The sequence below is a fragment of the Notothenia rossii genome, assembly GCF_949606895.1.
Source record: "Notothenia rossii genome assembly, chromosome: 1".
Classification (NCBI taxonomy): Eukaryota; Metazoa; Chordata; class Actinopteri; order Perciformes; family Nototheniidae; genus Notothenia; species Notothenia rossii.
This window is the reverse complement of record NC_136912.1, coordinates 61976471-61990678: the sequence shown is the minus strand read 5'-3', so window position 1 is coordinate 61990678 and position 14208 is coordinate 61976471. Positions and strand designations below refer to the sequence as shown.

Below are 14208 nucleotides of genomic sequence, written 5' to 3'. Positions count from 1 at the left end.
TCCACTAGGCCACGATAGTGTTGGTGCCTCCTGGGGAGTTTCATGAACATTACATTGCATTTAGCTGAAGCTTTTATCCAAAGCGACTTACATTAAGTGCGTTCGACCAACAAAATACAAACTCGAAGAAAACAGAATCATATAAGTACATCAGGTTTCATAGAGCTAAAACATTTCAAGGGCTACTCAACTGGCTTTAGATAAGCCAATCCTTTACTAGTATATAAGTGCTTTGTTAATAATTCTATCCCTCAAAGTGGAGTCGAAAGAGATGAGTTTTCAGTCTGCGCCGGAAGATGTGTAAGCTTTCTGCTGTCCTGATGTCAATGGGGAGCTCATTCCACCATTTTGGAGCCAGGATAGCAAATCCACGTGTTTTTGCTGATGGGAACTTGGGTGCAGCGAGCTGTTTGGCTGATGCAGAGCGGAGTGCACAAGCTGTGTGTACGGTTTAACCATGTCCTGGATGTAGGAAGGGCCAGATCCATTACGGTACGCAAGTACCATTGTCTTGAAGTGGATTCTAGCAGTTACCGGAAGCCAGTGAAGGGAGCGGAGGAACGGAGTGGTGTGGGAACATTTAGGAAGGTTGAAGACCAAGACCGTTCTGGATGAGCCGCAGAGGTCGGATGGCACATGCAGGTAGACCAGCCAGGAAGGAGTTGCAGTAATCTAGGCGTGAGATGACAAGAGTCTGGACCAGAACCTGCGTAGCTTTCTGGGTCAGCTGGGGACGTATCCTCCTGATGTTGTAAAGCGTCTATCTGCAGCAGCGGGTTGTAGCAGCAATGTTTGCAGTGAAGGACAGTTTGTTATCTAGGGTCACACCCAGATTCCTTGCAGTCTGAGTCGGGGAAAGAACAGAGGGGCCAATGTTGATTGTTAGGTCAAGAGTGGGACAATCTTTTCCCGGAAGGAAAAGCAGTTCAGTCTTGTCAAGGTTGAGCTTGAGGTGATGAGCAGACATCCACTGAGAGATGTCAGCTAGACAAGCAGAGATGCGTGCAACGACCTGGGTCTCTGAGCGGGGAAAGGACAGAATTAGTTGGGTGTCGTCAGCATAGCAGTGGTATGAAAAACTATGTGGGCTAATGACAGATCCGAGCGGGTTTGTGTACAGAGAGAAGAGGAGGGGATCATATCGGACTTCTCTTATGGATTGCTGTGCATTATACTTGTGTTGTGTAGTTTATACTTTATTCCAACTTTAAATATTTTAATACCTGAACACACTGCTGCTGTTAAATAATTTCCCAATTTGGGATTGATAAAGTGTCTGTCTGTCTCTTTATTTATTTTATAGATTAAAAAAACACATCTATGTATTTTCAAGCTAAAGGTGATACATAATACAGTATAAACTGTATGCTATTATTTATTCCAAGACATGTTAAATTTCAAAAGCATATATGGCTATGTTTAGGACAAACAATTAAAGACTGCTTTAATTTAACAAATTCTACAATATAAAAGTGGCAGATTTGCTTTATTAAACAGAGCAGACCTAGGCTGCATACCAACCCAATTAAGAACATGCTCACATCTTACTATGTTGGTCTGAAGAGCTCAAGCATTCATACTCAATGGATAAAAACTGTTGTCTCATTCTATATCCTGTGAGAAAATTATATACATTTAGCCTTAAAAACTCGACATACTATTCCTAGCCTGAGGAAGATATGAATAATCAACAGATTTGAATGGAATCTCTAACATTTTCACGTAGAATAAAGACAAAAGAGTGATTATACAAATTACATTTATTGAAATTTGAACCAGAAGATGAAGTCTCAAAGAATGTTCTAAATAAAAGGACATAAAACAAAAAGGTGGATAATAATAAAATGTATTAAATGTATATGTACAGTGGCATTTTTTTCATATCAAATTAGCATTTTAATAAAATAAGCTATCAAAGCCTGTTGGTAGAGTCAGGCACACGAGTCCGTTTGAGTGTGTGTGCCGGTGTCTGAACGCTGTCACTGTTAGCTATGTAGCGAACTGTTAGGCTACTAGCTTGCATTGTTATGGATCTAAAGGTAGCAAAAGCTAACTTTCATAGCACAGCTTTACTTCTCACTTAACACAATAAAGAAACAGACCGTATAGTACAGCACAAACAACACAAATGATCAATAGTTACATATATTTTCCCTTGTAGTATTATAATAATTGAAATGCTGGTTCTTCTAATCAAATCAAATCAAAGTTTATTTATAAAGCACATTTAAAACCGATTTTTGGTCTGGCCAAAGTGCTGTACATGTAATAAATACTACAATCACATAAAAACACATTACTACAATCACAATAAAAGACAATAAATTACAACAGATATATAAAAAACACAGGGAAAAGTCAGGAGTCGTGCTCCGCTCTGACTAGAAGGCTAGGGAGAAGAAGTGTGTTTTAAGAGTAGATTTAAAAACCCCTAGTGTCTGGGCCGACCTCACATGGAGGAGCAGAGTGTTCCAGAGCCTAGGGCCAGCTGCTGCGAAGGCTCGGTGCCCTCGGGTTTTGAGCCTGGTTTTGGGCACTATCAGCAGCAGCTGGTCAGCAGATCTTAAAGCTCTGGCTGGGGTAAAGCGCTGCAGGAGTTCAGCTTTATAGGCCGGAGCCAGCCCATTTAGGGCTTTGAAAACAAATAAAAGGATTTTAAAATCAATTCGGAACTGAATTGGAAGCCAGTGCAGTGAGGCCAGAATTGGGGTGAGGTGGTCACGCTATTGTGGCCAGTGAGTAGACGTGCAGCTGCGTTCTGCACTAGCTGCAGGCGTTTAATTGACGCCTGGTCCATACCCACATACAGAGCGTTGCAGTAGTCCAACCTTGAGGTAACAAAGGCATTAACGAAGCTTACATTATACAAATGTAATGCAATATACAGACTGTTTAGCTTATGATGATCAGCAGCACTATGAGCTCATTCTCTCAGTGTATCATCAGGAATACAGAGACACACACACATCATTTAAATAAGAGTTAAATTAAATGATATCTTAAACAATAAACATCTTAAAGTAAATAACAATAAACAATAGCCCATAACCCTGTAAGGCCCCCGGTTGTAATTTTACAACATTACTTTAAGCTATCCAAATAAGTCAGTAAAGGTTTTCTTTTTTTTTAAAAGACTACATTTTCATAGTCAAAAGGTCCTTTTGTTCAGCCTCACAATGCTATTGGGTAGTAAATGTGTTTAAAGGTCCTGCCCTCTGGCCATACACGCCAGGGATTTTGGGCCCCATGAAAATATATCACATTGGGCCCCACCACCAGGCCCAGGCCACGCCAACCAAGCACAATTGCTGTAACCACACCTCCAGAACCCAACCGACTCATTTTTTACATTATTTGTTAGACGCTTTTATCCAAAGCGACTAACATTCTCAATACTGTCGACAATCCCCAGAGGAGCAATTTTGGGGTGAAGTGTCTTGCCCAGGGACACAACGACATGCTGACTGCAGTGGGGTTTGAACCTGCAGTGACCCCCTGATCCCAACAACAAGGCTCTATCCACTGTGCCACACGCCTAATTTATGCTTTAAATAACTCCTACTACCTGTACAGGCTTGCATCTATCTTGTAGTCCAATACTAACCGCACAGTATTTACTGACACTGAGCTGTGAAAATATAACAATTATGGGGGGACAGGGCTGCTGAGATGGATCTGTTGGTCCTGGCACCAGGGGGGCAACTGATTTAGTATGAATAGCTGCTAAAAATCTACCTGCATTTGTTAAATGTCAGCTAAAAGAGCAGTGAAATTAAAAACCTCTGCATTTTCTATATAGATATTAACAGTACTTAATGTCAGCTTAGTAAACAAAAACATAACAATTATTATTTACAATGGACTACTCTTAGCAAACAGACACATTTCCACCACTCATAGACCAAACCCACCTTTTCTTTGAAAAACTGGGTGACATACTGTTGCCCTTTAGTCCCTTTCTTTTGTCTTTCTCTCTTTTCTGTTCTCTTTTGAAAGCCTGACTTTGTTAGTCGTTGAGACATGGCACCAGTGTTGGGACTGGTACCACGTTACACGGTAACGCGTTACTGTAACGCAACTACTTTTTGCGGTAACTAATAGCCTAAATAGTTACCTATTCCCATTAAGTAACGCTGTTTTAGTTACTGTGATTTAAATGGTTGCGTTACTGCGTTACATTATGTGATGGAACTGAACCGAATCTCCCTGCGGATGTAATTTACAGGCGAATACAGCGATGTCCTCTCAAAGCACCATGGAAAAGTGAAAGTAACCAGAGAGGAGTGATGATTGGTTAACGCGGGGTAACATTTCAGGGTAAGCCAATCAGAGACAGAGTTGGGCGGGTCTTGCCTTATGGGGAAAATACCTATGGACAATACACAAACATGAACAGTTGCTAATGCTAACACACACACACACACACGGCTACGCTCACCACCAACACACACACACACACACACACACACACACACACACACACACACACACACACACACACACACACACACACACACACACACACGATGGCAGATGCAAGTATCAGCGAGAGCAGCAGCGCATTTGCAACTTGGAAATATAACCACTATTTTCAATTTGTGGGGATAAAGGACGCAAAACATATTACGGTAAAATGTAAACTGTGTGCGGGACAGAAAGCATTGTCCACATCGAAAAACAGCAATGCCAATCTCCTGAAGCACCTAACTAATGTAAATGAGGCTATAAAACTAGTCGCCAAAGACCCCACCGTCTCAACCACCGGCAGTGACCCAGATGGAGCAACACCATCTAAACAGCCAACCTTTTTTTAAATGGCCACATGTCACCCAGAGTCAACTAAATAGATTGATGGCCAGGTATGTCGTTGAGGACATGCTGCCCATCGCAACGGTCGAGCCTGTTGCATGCCTTCAGAGAACTAGTCAGCAAAAAACAACACAAAAACTTGTATTTTTATTGTTATTCTTTTTAAAGTAAAGTAAAGTACTTGTTACTAGTTACTTTTATAATCCAGTAACTTATAAAGTAACTAGTTACTTTTTGGAGAGCAGTAACTATAACTATTACTAGTTACTTTTTAAAAGTAACTTGCCCAACACTGCATGGCACACACGTAAGTACTAGCATCCCTGCTCCTAACATGCTCTCACTCTTTGCTGCACTGCGTTTGGAGGCAGGACCAAACCATAACATGAAAATAGAAAGGGGTGTACAGAGGCTTTGGATAATTAAGTTTTGGAAGAAAATAAGTTAAATTAATTGTAAGTTTAGTGATGACATTATCGATATAACGTTCTATTAATGTTAATTATTGATGAATGGTGAAAGGTTACTTTTTTTCATAATGTTCTAAAATTGTTTGGGCCACCTTGGTGAGGGTGTTTGGGGTGGCCAATAGGTGCCAGGATTCAGCTGGGAGTGGTCGTGGCGTTTATAAGCAATACAATACTTGCTCCAACTGATTCGAAAACATCTCTGAGAAGACGAGAGGGAATGCTGTCTGAGGTGCAGTTTGTCGGCCGCAGGTGCTTGACTACATCCGAGAGAGATTTGAGGGATACAGGCTCAAAGTGGTCGAAGACAGCAGGGCACAGAAAAGGAGCAGGATCTGGGGTAGCACTAGTGTGGGCTAGCCTAAGCGCAGATACTTTTTCGATAAAAAATGTAAGAAACTTATCACAGAGTAGTCGATGGCACAATTGGAGAAACATCACAGGGATTAATGATAGAGTTGAGGACATTAAAAAGAACCTGAGGTTTATGGCTGTTTTTGGAGATTAACAGAGAAATGTGCTCCGTTTTGGCTGCTTTGACTGCCGTCTGGTAGTTGGAAAGGCAAGCACGAAGGATTTCTAAGGAGACATGGAGTTTATCCTTTTTCCATTTTCTCTCTGCACGCCTGTAAGCGCGTCTAAGAGCGTGAGTACATTCATTAAGCCACGGCTCTGAGAGAACTTTGGTGCGTCTAAGCGTAAAAGGAGCAACAGAATCCAGTATTAGGGTACATGTCGAGTCAAACATGGAGATAAGCTCATCAGCACTAAAAGCACAGTTCACCTCTAATTTACAGATCAGGGAAGCATTAAAAACCTCAGAGAACTGTGAGGCAGTCGAGGGGTTAATTGAAAGCAGACGACGCATAAGGGCAAGTGATTCGACTCCTGCGTAAGGGATCGAGTGTCACACTCCGAGGTTTATGTCACGGTTTTAGTGTTGTCTGTCTGGTTATAGGTTTTGTAAGTCTGTTCATTCAGTGTTTTGTCTTCCTCCTTGTGTTTTGTCTGGTCCTCCTCCCTGTCGTTAGTTTCCCTGGTGTGTCTGATTGTCTCATTGTGTTCACCTGTTGCCCTTGTGTTTCCCCTCCATGTTATTCCACGGTCTGTGTTCCTTGTGCTGCTCGTTTCTTTTTGGAGATTTTGGATACTGCCTTTTTTGCCAAAGCTTTTTTTTATTTAATAAAGCTCATTTTTCGTTAATACTGCTTTTGGGTCTTACCTTTTCCAAGCATCGTAACAGAATGAAACGACCAACAATGGACCCAGCAGATTTTGATTTTGATTTGGACTTGTTCTCCCTAGAGTACAGGCTCCAGTGCCAGCCCCAGCAGCCATGGTCCCTGCTCCAGAACCGGAACTTACAGCCATGTTTCTGGCTCCAGAACCGGCCCACACAGCCATGATCCATGCTTCAGTTCCGGTTCCCACAGCCATGTTTCCGGCTCCAGAACCGGCCCATGCAGCCATGGTCCCTGCTCCAGTCCTGGCCCCAGCAGCCATGGTTCCAGCCCCAGTCCTGGCCCCAGCAGCCATGGTTCCGGCTTCAGTACCGGCCCCAGTAGCCATGGTCCCGACTCCAGTTTCGGCTCCAGTACTGGCTCTCCGGCCGACGCCAGCGGCCGGAGAGCCCTCTCGAGTTCCCTCTCAAGTCACCTCGAGTTCCCTCTCAAGTCCCCTCTCGAGTTCCCTCTCTAGCTCCCTCTCGAGTCCCCTCTCAAGTCCCCTCTCGAGTTCCCTCTCTAGTCCCCTCTCCAGTCCCCTCTCCAGTTTCCTCTCGAGTACCTTCTCGAGTCCCCTCTCGATTCCTCTCGAGTTCCCTCTCAAGTCCCCTTTCGAGTTCCCTCTCAAGTCACCTCTCGAGTTCCCTCTCAAGTCACCTCTCGAGTTCCCTCTCAAGTCTCCTCTCGAGCTCCCTCTCAAGTATCATCTCGAGTCCCCTCTCAAGTTCCTTCTCCAGTCACCTCTCGAGTCTCCGCTCAAGTTCCCTCTCGAGTCCTCTCTCAAGTCACCTCTCGAGTTCCCTCTCAAGTCTCCTTACAAGTCAACTCTCGAGTTCCCTCAAAAGTCCCCTTTCGAGATCCCTCTCAAGTATCCTCTCGAGTCCCCTCTCGAGTTCCCTCTCAAGTCACCTCTTGAGTTCCCTCTCAAGTCTCCTCTTGAGCTCCCTCTCAAGTATCATCTCGAGTCCCCTCTCAAGTTCCTTCTCCAGTCACCTCTCGAGTCTCCGCTCAAGTTCCCTCTCGAGATCCCTCTCAAGTCACCTCTCGAGTTGTCTCTCAAGTCCCTTTTCAAGTCACCTCTCGAGTCTCCTCTCAAGTCCCTACCCAATGTTTTGTGCCGTTGGAGGTTTTGCTGGGGGTCCTGCCAGCTCCTGGTTCAGTCCCGTTGGGGGTCCCGCCGACTACTCTTCTGCCGGGGGTCCTGCCAACCCTATGTCCTGTGCCGTTGGAGGCCCCGCCGACTACTCTTCTGCCGGGGGTCCTGCCAGCCCTATGTCCTGTTCCGTTGGGGGTCCCGTCGACTACTCTTCTGCCGGGGGTCCTGCCAATCCTGTCCTGTTCCTCTGGGGGTCCCGCCGACAACTCTTCTGCCGGGGGTCCTGCCAACCCCTTGTCCTGTGCCGTTGGAGGTTCCGCTGGGGGTCCTGCCAGTTCCATGTCCTGTCCCGTTGGAGGTCCCTCCGACTACTTTCCTGCCGGGGGTCCTGCCAATCATGTACTGTTCCTCTGGGGGTCCCGCCGACAACTCTTCTTCCGGGGGTCCTGCCCACCCCTTGTCCTGTTCCGTTGGAGGCCCCGCCATCACCTGTCTCGCCAGGGGTCCTGCCAACTCCTGGTCCTCTTCCGTGGGGGATCCTGCCGAAGCATGTCCCACTGACTCCGGTTCCTGTTCGGCCGACACCGGGTCCTGCCTGGCCTCCGGAGCTGTCTGGTTTTCGCCCTCGAGCCCGGCCACCTGAGAGCCGCGGTCTTTGCCCTCGAGCCCGGCCACCTGAGAGCCGCGGTCTTCGCCCTCGAGCCCGGCCTCCTGAGTGCCGCGGTCTTTGTCCTCGGGCCCGGCCCCCTGACTCTTCCTGCCGCTGCCTTCGCCCTCATGCTCGGCCCCCTGAGTTCGCCCGTCGTGGTCTTCGCCCCTCCATGGTCTCTGCCTTGCCCCCGGGCCTTCCACCCGAGACCCCCTCCTTGGTCTCTGCCTTGCCCCCGGGCCGTCCGCCTGATGCTAGGCCCCCACCACGGCCGGTGGTACGGGGGGAGCTGAAGAATGTACAGTCAGGAGGAAGGAGTTCAGAGGACGGTGTATACTCGCCAGCGTGGACCCAGGTCTCCGTCAGGAACATAAAATCCAGTTCACGAGAGGTGAAGAAGTCATTTAGCAGGAACGTCTTGTTTGCTATCGACCTAGCATTTAGCAAAGCCATGCAAAGTTTTTGCTCCGGGATTGCCGAAGGTGTAGTGTGACGAAGGTGTGCGTGTTGAACGCCGTGCGGGCCGGGAGCAGTCAGTCGGGCAGGAGGAGCTGTCAGCGGGCTCAGTAGAGGCCGCAGTTCCGGACAGACAGGGATTCCTCACATGGCGTGCAGCGGGAGGGCCATGACATCCGAGGCATGGATGAGTCCCAGAAGAAGCTGTCAGGTGTGCTTTTTGATGGACCAGCGCACCACCGCGCTTTCGGCGAGGCAGGATGCAGGGCAACCGGCGCAGGTAGGTGGGAATATCCGACAGTAGAGTGGGGGGGGGTGCGATTTATGGTTGCCAGATGTAGGTTTGGATAGCAGTATAAACTCCAGTGAGGGTCTGAGGTGGAGGAGAGCTTGGCGATCGTAGACGAGAAGAACAGAGATATTCTGACAAACATAAAACAAAAACAGGATAGCTAAAGGCAGAGAGCTAAGGGAGCAGCGAACCGACACAGGCGCCATCTTCCCACACACTGGTCACCTGTGTGATATGTAGAGGTGTTGTTGCCGCACCGCAGCTGCCAGCACTATACAATCGCTGGAGGACTGGGCAGTCACTCACAAACTGAGTGGCCAATGGGGACGGACCTCTGAAAGTCCCGCCCACCTGGGAGGTTTGTGTCAGAATCTCAAACAAAAAGTGAAGGAGCGCAAATGAGAGAGCTGCAGCGAGAGCAAAAGTCTAATCATTGAGAAAGAAGAAACAAGAACTGCAAACAAAAATATATGTTAAAACAAAGAAAAGATACTTATAGGTTACATGATTAAACAAATGATTTGTTTGCAACTTATAGTTTTATTTTTTAAATGTATTTTATTTTGCTTGACCCAGTTTTTTTTTCTTTTAAACTCATTGTTTTGATTTATTCTGAGAAAGTGTTGCTTTATCTTTATGATACAAAACTAATCCCATATTCAACCAGATATATTCCATCCATCTATCCATCTTCTCCCGCTTATCCGTGGTCGGGTCGCGGAGGTAGCAGTTCCAGCAGAGAGCCCCAAACTTTATTTTCCCTGGCCACATCAACCAGCTCTGACTGGGGGATCCCAAGGCGCTCCCAGGCCAGCGAAGACATATAATCCCTCCATCTGGTTCTAGGTCTAGCCCTTGGTCTCTTCCCAGCTGGACGTGCCTGGAACACCTCCCTAGGGAGGCGCCCAGGTGGCATCCTAACTAGGTGCCCGAACCACCTCAACTGGCTCCTTTCGACGTGAAGGAGGAGCGGTTCAACTCCGAGTCCCTCCCGGATGACCGAACTTCTCACCTTATCCATTACATTACATTGCATTTAGCTGACGCTTTTATCCAAAGCGACTTACAATAAGTGCATTCGACCAGGAAGATACAACCTTTAAGAAAACAGAATCATATAAGTACATCAGGTTTCATAGAGCCAAACATTTCAAGTGCTACTCAACTGGCATTTAGAAAGCCAGCCCTTTATTAGTATATAAGTGCTTTGTTAGTAATTCTATCGCTCGAAGTGGAGTCTAAAGAGATGAGTTTTCAGTTTGCGTCGGAAGATGTGTAAGCTATCTGCTGTCCTGATTTCAATGGGGAGCTCATTCCACCATTTTGGAGCCAGGATAGCAAACCCACGTGTTTTTGCTGACGGGAACTTGGGTCCCCCTCGCAGTGCGGGTGCAGCGAGCTGTTTGGCTGATGCAGAGCGGAGTGCACGTGCTGGGGTGTACGGTTTAACCATGTCCTGGATGTAGGAAGGGCCAGATCCATTCACAGCATGGTACGCAAGTACCAGTGTCTTGAAGTGGATTCTAGCAGTTACTGGAAGCCAGTGAAGGGAGCGGAGGAGCGGTGTGGTGTGGGAGAATTTGGGAAGGTTGAAGACCAGACGAGCCGCTGCATTCTGGATGAGCTGCAGAGGTCGGATGGCACATGCAGGTAGACCAGCCAGGAGGGAGTTGCAGTAGTCGAGGCGTGAGATGACGAGAGCCTGGACCAGAATCTGCGCTGATGTCTGGGTCAGCTGGGGACGTATCCTCCTGATGTTGTAAAGCGTGTATCTGCAGCAGCGGGTTGTAGCAGCGATGTTTGCAGTGAAGGACAATTTGTTATCTAGGACCACACCCAGATTCCTTGCAGTCTGAGTCGGGGAAACAACAGAGGTGCCGATGTTGATTGTTAGGTCAAGAGTGGGACAATCTTTTCCCGGAAGGAAGAGCAGTTCAGTCTTGTCAAGGTTGAGCTTGAGGTGATGAGCAGACATCCACCGAGAGATGTCTGCTAGGCAAGCAGAGATGCGTGCGACGACCTGGGTCTCTGAGCGGGGAAAGGACAGAATTAGTTGGGTGTCGTCAGCGTAGCAGTGGTATGAAAAACCATGCGGGCTAATGACAGACCCGAGCGAGTTTGTGTACAGGGAGAAGAGGAGGGGACCAAGAACCGAGCCCTGAGGGACCCCTGTAGTTAATTGACAAGGGTCGGACTCGGACCCTCTCCAAGTAACCCTGTAGGTGCGGTCGTTGAGGTATGAGGTGAGGAGGGAAAGTGCAGTGCCTGAAACTCCAAGTTCTTGGAGAGTGCGAAGGAGGATCCGATGGTTCACTGTGTCGAATGCAGCAGACAGGTCCAGAAGGATGATGACAGAGGAGAGGGAGGCTGCTTTAGCAGTGTGCAGTTCATCAGAGACAGCAAGGAGAGCAGTTTCTGTTGAGTGACCTGCCTTGAAACCAGACTGGTGCGGATCCAGAAGGTTGTTCTGATGGAGATAACAGGAGAGTTGTTTAAAGACAGCGCGTTCAAGTGTTTTAGACAGGAACGGGAGGAGAGAGACGGGCCTGTAGTTAATAACATCAGACGGATTGAGAGTGGGTTTCTTAAGGAGAGGGTTTACTCTTGCCTCCTTGAGACTGTTTGGAAAGTGACCAGAAGTTAGAGAAGTGTTGATGAAATGGGTGAGAAATGGTAGAATATCAGGAGCGATAGTCTGAAGGAGGTTTGAGGGGATAGGGTCCAGAGAACAGGTGGTAGGACGGGCAGAGGTAACGAGGGTAAGAACCTCACTTGGAGAGAGAGGGGAGAAGGAGGTCAGTGTGTGGGTGAAGGGAGGGTCTGGTGACCCAGCGGTGAGTAAAGGTGAGTCAGAAAAGGAAGAGCGAATATCATCAACCTTTTTTTCAAAGTGGTTAACAAAGTCGCTTGACAGAAGGGAGGAGGTGCTTTGGGAGGGTCCAAGAGGGTGGAGAAGATAGAAAATAGTTTTTTGGGATTGGAATAGGAAGATTGGATCTTATCTTGAAAGAAAGTGCTTTTTGCCTGAGAGATGGAAGCAGAGAAAGAGGAGAGGAGAGCCTGATAGGTTAGGAGGTCGTCATGGTGTTTGGATTTCCACCATTTCCGCTCTGCTGCCCGAAGGATGGTTCTATTAGCACGCAGTGCGTCATTTAGCCAGGGAGCAGGAGGGGACTGACGAGCCGGCCGAGATGTGAGAGGACAGAGAGAGTCCAGAGAGGATGAGAGAGTTGAGAGGAGAGTTTTTGCAGCAGTGTTTGGAGGCAGGAGTTGGAACGAGTCAGAGGAAGGGAGGGCTGAGAGCACCGATGAGGCAAAGGTAGAGGGGGAGAGGGAACGGAGGTTACGGCGGACAGGAGCAGAGTTAGAAGAGATTAGGTTGTAAGACACAGACACTTTATCGATCCCTAAGGGAGACACCAGCCACCCTGCGGAGAAAACCCATCTCGGCCGCTTGTACCCGCAATCTCGTTCTTTCGGTCATGACCCATCCTTCATGACCATAGGTGAGGGTAGGAACGAAAATGGCGCGGTAGACAGAGAGCTTTGCCTTCTGGCTCAGCTCCCTTTTCGTCACAACGGTGCGGTAAAGCGACTGCAGTACCGCTCCCGCTGCTCCGATTCTCCGACCCATCTCACGCTCCATTGTTCCCTCACTCAAGAACAAGACCCCGAGATACTTGAACTCCTTCACTTGGGGTAAGGACTCATTCCCTACTTGGAGTGGACAGTCCATCGGTTTCCTGCTGAGAACCATGGCCTCAGATTTGGAGGTGCTGATCCTCATTCCAGCCGCTTCACACTCGGTTGCGAACCGATCCAGTGAGTGCTGAAGGTCGCAGACCGATGAAGCCATCCGAACCACATCATCTGCAAAAAGCAGTGGTGCAGTCCACCGAACTGCAGACCCCCTCCCCCACGACTACGCCTCGAAATCCGATCCATGTATATTACAAACAGGATTGGTGACAAAGCGCAGCCCTGGCGGAGGCCAACCCTCACCTGAAATGGGTCCGACTCACTGCCGAGGACCCGGACACAGCTCTCGCTTTGGGAGTACAGAGATTGGATGGCCCTGAGTAGAGACCCCCTCACCCCATACTCCCGCAGCACCTCCCACAGTGACTCCCTGGGAACCCGGTCATATGCCTTCTCCAAGTCTACAAAACACATGTAGACTGGATAAGCGTACTCCCAGGCCCCCTCCAGGATCCTTGCGAGAGTAAAAAGCTGATCCGTCGTTCCACGACCAGGACGGAATCCGCATTGTTCCTCCTCAATCTGAGGTTCGACAATCGGCCTGACCCTCCTTTCGAGTACCTTAGAGTAAACTTTCCCGGGGAGGCTGAGTGGTGTGATGCCTCTGTAATTGGCACACACCCTCTGATCTCCCTTTTTAAAAAGGGGAACCACCAACCCGTTCTGCCACTCCTTCGGTACTGTTTCCGACTTCCACGCAACGTTGATGAGACGTGTCAACCATGACAGTCCCTCAACACCCAGAGCCTTCAGCATTTCTGAGCGGATCTCATCCACCCCCGGGGCTTTGCTACTGTGAAGTTGTTTGACGACCTCAGTGACCTCCCCCCGGGAGATTGGTGTCGATCCCCCGTCATACTCCAGCTCTGCCTCTAACATAGAGGGCGGAGTTGTCGGGTTCAGGAGTTCCTCAAAGTGCTCCTTCCAACGCCCTAACACTCCATCAGTTGAGGTCAACAACGTCCCATCCTTACTGTACACAGCTTGGATGGTTCCCTGCTTCCCCCTCCTGAGGTGTCGGACAGTTTTCCAGAACAACTTTGGTGCCGCCCGAAAGTCCTTTTCCATGTCTTCTCCGAACTTCTCCCACACCCGCTGCTGCCCTTCGGGTCTGTCGGTACCTTGCAATTACAGTCAAAATTGAAATTGAGCATTTTTATTTCTCTGAATGTATTTAAGGCACGTCTAAATGAAATGCTTTCTGACACTCTGGGTATTTGTAAATGTTGAATATGTAAATATGATATCCTCTGTTGTTTGTTTGTTTGTTGTTTTTATGTTTCATGTGGAACTAAATGATGCAGGTCTCCCTTGTAAATGAGATCGATGATCTCAAGGGACCAATCTGTCTAAATAAATGTTCGAAATGAAAATGAACTGCCTCGGGAGTCCCCCGGGATAACAAATCCCTGAAGGCCTCCTTCTTCAGTCGGACGGCTTCCCTGACCACCGGTGTC

At 48.1% G+C, this 14208-nt stretch overlaps 1 protein-coding gene across 1 annotated transcript in view; it reads right to left on the bottom strand.

The window, feature by feature from the left end:
- The window catches only part of naaladl2 (N-acetylated alpha-linked acidic dipeptidase like 2), a 1042014-nt gene that overhangs the window by 672819 nt on the left and 354987 nt on the right, over window positions 1-14208 (bottom strand). The gene's annotated exons all lie outside the window — the stretch shown is intronic.